This window comes from Mastomys coucha, unplaced genomic scaffold (genome assembly GCF_008632895.1).
Source record: "Mastomys coucha isolate ucsf_1 unplaced genomic scaffold, UCSF_Mcou_1 pScaffold12, whole genome shotgun sequence".
Classification (NCBI taxonomy): Eukaryota; Metazoa; Chordata; class Mammalia; order Rodentia; family Muridae; genus Mastomys; species Mastomys coucha.
Genome location: NW_022196894.1, coordinates 59,520,451 through 59,525,126, shown reverse-complemented (window position 1 = coordinate 59,525,126; position 4,676 = coordinate 59,520,451).

Genomic DNA, 4,676 nt, shown 5'->3' with positions numbered 1-4,676 from the left:
GAAGATTATCCAGATTGATTACTTGAGTGATGATACCAGTTTGCAATCCCATCATCAATAGAAGAATGTTCCTCTTTCTCCATATTCTCACCAACATATGCTACCACCTGAATTTTTTGATTTTAGCCATTCTGATTGGTATAAGGTGAAATTTCAGGGTCATTTTGATTCTCAGTTCCCTGATCACTAAGAACTTTGAACAATTCTTTGAGTGCTTCTTGGCCATTCAAGATTCCTCTGTTGTGAATTCTCTACTTAGATATATACCCCATTTTTTAAATTGGGTTGTGGATCAAGAACCTCACCATAAAACCAGATACGCTCAATGTAATAGACGAGAAAGTGCTAAAGATCCTCAAACTCATTGACAAGGGGTGGGTGTGGGGGGAATTTCATAAACAGAATGTGAATGGTTCAGGCTCTAAGATAAGAAAATGATAAGTAAGGAAGCTGAAAAGCTTCTATAAGGCAAAAGATACAGTCAATAGGAAAAACTGGCAACCTACAGATTGGGAAAAATCTTCACTAGCTCCACATCTGATAGAGGACTAACACTCAAAATATATAAAGAACTCGAGAAGCTGATCTCCAAAAAGCCATTTCAGAATAATTTTAATTCATTTATTGTAACATTATCTTGTGTTGTATTATCATTCTGATTTTTACTTACTCACTACTCTTAGCCCCTCTCCATATTCTTGACAAATTCACATTTTAATATATAAAACTAACATCTTGTATAGCCTATAGAACAAAAGCCAGATTGTTGAGCAGTGCGCTTGCAGCTGTCCACAGAAGCACTTCATCTTCTCATGATTTCCTTTTCTGTGGAAGATTCATCCTAGATCCTTTGATACACACATGCTACAATCTTGTGTCTTCCTCCTATCTAGTATATAAATCCTTAGGGAAGATCAACTTGACATTCATTCTACATACAAATTAATTACTGTTTTCTCTAAGAACAATCTCACTATTTCATCCTATACAGAATTAATTTGCTCTTCTCTACAACTTTTACATAAAATATTATCTGGTACAATTCTACATAAATCTTTACAATTATTTACTCTCTTATTAGAATCCTTTTATTAATTTGAGAAAATGCTCCTTCATCTTTGTTTCTAAGGACTTGTCAAACCTGAATATTATTGAATGAATACAGAAATGGTGAATCAGTAAAGTATTCCATTCCAGAGAGAATATTCAATATTCTATCAAAATAAATATCATGCATAATGTTGTTAAAAGGGAAGATGCTCAAAATGTTACATGAGGAACAGTGAATTTAATATTAGTCAAAAAACATTTTTCCAGCAGTCATTGCTTTATTCCATTGGTCATCTATTTACAATTGCAACATTATTAGGAATTTGTTCATGCCTTTCAGTGGAGTTTAGGATAGACCTCCTATGGTAAGAGGGCACAGAACATTAATTGTGCCAAAAAGCAGAATGCCACTGCTGACAAAAGATTAGATTACAAATAAAACATTAGCTTCCTTTCCCCACTCCTTGTCAAGCAAAGGGAACCAATATTTTACAGCTAATTGAAGAAAACAAAAGCTTGTAACAGGGGAATGGTGAAATTGTAAAGCTATAAATCATATTCCAAACATAAAGACAAATTAAAGGATTGTCTTTAATTTATTTTCATTTTGGAATGTTGTAATGTCAACAAAGGTTGCTGAATCTTAGGCCATCCAGGGGTCATATCAGAAAATAGAACAGAAGAAAGAAAAGGAGAAATTTTGTTAAACAAAAATTTCTTTATAAAACCTCACTTAACTCTTTTAAAAATTGCTACATTATATCTGGATTATTTTCATCACTCTAGTCATCCTCTTAATCCTATTAAGACTTACCCATCCTGCTTAGTTCTGCTGGTAATCATTGTGTTTCATTTCTTTTTAAATAAGTCTTCAACACATTTTTTTGCCATTATACTGCTGAATAAAGCAGTATAATATGCATGGTCATCCACTGGAGTATGGATGTCTTATTTTGAGCTGCACTCTTTCTTTTTTTTTTTTTTTCTTTTTTTGCCATATAGTATCCTTTTGTTTTATTAGATATTTTCTTTATTTACATTTCAAATGATATCTCCTTTCTGGGTTTCTCCTCCTGAAAAGAAAAGAAAAGCCTGTTCCCTTCCCCCTCCCTCTGCTCACCAACCTATCTGCTCCCACTTCCTGGCCTTGGCATTCCCCTACACTGGGTACACTGGGGCATAGAACTTTCACAGCACCAAGGGCTTCTTTTTCCATTGATGACTGACTAAGCCATCCTATGCTACATATGCAGCTGGAGTCATGAGTCCCACCCCTGGGAGCAATGAGGGTACTAATTAGTTCATATTGTTGTTTGTCCTAAGGGGCTGCAAACCCCTCAGCTCCTTGGGTCCTTTCTCTAGTTACTTCATTGGGGACCCTGTGCTCAGTCCAAGGGATGGCTATGAGATTCTACTTCTGTATTAGTCTGGCACTGTCAGAGCCTCTCAGGAGACAGCTATATCAGGCTCCTCTCAGACAGCACATGCTGGTATCCACAATAGAGTCTGGGTTTGGTGATTGAATATGGGAAGGAATCCCAGGTAGAGCAGTCTCTTGATTGTCCTTCCTTCAGTCTTTGTTGAGCTGCACTCTTAAAGTAACTCTTCATTCCTCAGAAATCATTGACTGCCCAGAGTTGTTCAATAAATATAAGGTAATTATGAACCCAATCTGACTCCATGTAAGAAGGTCAATTGGAATGACACAGCTCATGTGATGACATTTCAGAATTTTCTTGACCCATGTTCATTCCCACTTTATTCATAATGTATACAAAATGAAAACAACAGAAATATCCTTCAACTGCTTAGTGCATAAGGAAGGTACATATGTACAATGGACTAATATTCATCTTTAGAGAAAACCAAAATCATGAAATTTACATGTAAAGTATAAAATATTATATTCAGTCTGATGACCAGACCCTGAAAAACAAACACCACAAGCTATCTATCATCTAGTGTTAATGGCTCCAAATCTTCTTATATGAGTATATAATCTGAAGTAACTGCAAAAGAATCAAGTAAGGAAAACCAGAATTTTTGAAGCAATGGCACGATGTAAGTAATGAGAAGTCAGAAATGAGAAAAATGAAGAAAAGCTTCAGTTACAGTAAGTGTTGTCAATAAAGACCTATACAGAGAAAATAGCAGAAGTGAGACTATTTTGTTTGAAAATCCATGAAGAATGGTAATTTTAACATTAAATTAAATTTATACACACACATAAACACACACAAACACACACACACACACATATACACACACGATCCTGATTCTTCTCTTTCCTGATTCTTTTAAGTGTTGGCTTTAGAAACTTGCTTCATCCCCTCAATTTTCTTAAGTGGTCACAAACTTGTTGATAGAGTTCCAAGTTTCCTTTCAATATTCCCCTTTGTTCTTTATGGGAAACTGATTCCCATGTCAGCTGGGGAATCCCATCTTCTTGGAGATAAAAGTAATTAACATGAGACTATTAATACTATAAATTTGTAGTCCAAAATTTTCATTGGCTAATTCACATATGGTACTTTCATATCACATCATTTTCTGCTGTTTTCATTTCTAATTTTCTATATGCTATAAAGCCAAACCTTGTAAATACTGACCACATAAATATCTTTTAAATTTATTATTGGTTGTTGTTTTGTTTTTATTTTATGAAAATGGCAGAAAATAGTTTCTACTGAATTAAGACATCTTTATATTTAAGAAGTTCTTTTATGTACTCCATTGTTTGACTAAAATTTATATTTACTTGATATTATGATGCAAATGTTTAAACCAACATTGGTCAAGTGGAAGTACAAAGATCAAAAATTGGAGAATAATGTGGAGTATGTCATTATTCCCAAGCCATTCCAAGTTCTCTTTCTCTCCCTCCTTCTTTCTCTTCTCACCCTTTCTTTCAGTGATTTTATTGGTGAAATATTCATTTCAGAAAATTTCTATTTTAATAATTTATATGTTCAAATTCAGAGATATTAAGAATGCTATCAATATCAACCAGTCATTACCATTATCTACATTTTTCCTCATTAAAACTCGTTATATATTAAGCTTCAATTTTTTATTCTTACTATCAAGACCTTGATGAGCCCCCCAAACTATTCTCCTACTCTGTCTCCCTTCTCTTCTCTCCTTTTTTCTTTTATACTCTCATCTTTTCTCCACTTTTATCATTTCCTTCTTTTAATTCCCTTTCTCTTCCTGCCCCTCTTTGTCCTGTTCATTCCTATTCAACCTTCATTCTTTCCTTATGTTCTCTCTTTCCTCTCTTCTCCTTCCCTGTTAATAGATCCCTTTCTAGTTCCTTTCTTTATTTCACTGTGGTAATATATACTCATTTGTTAAATTATTTGTCCTCTGTTATCTGGCTTATTACCATGTATATATCTTTAGAATTAATTTGCTTCCTAAAAATATAAGAATTCCATTCAATTCAAAGACGAATATTGATTATATGTGTATTCACTACATTCTGGCTTACATTACTAACATGCATTAATGAGAAAATATTGAGAGATATAGTATAATAGAGAAAATATTTATTTGGGCTTACAGATGAGATTGCATTCTATTATTGCTTGGTTCCTGTAATCAGGCTGAATATCATGATAAACAGC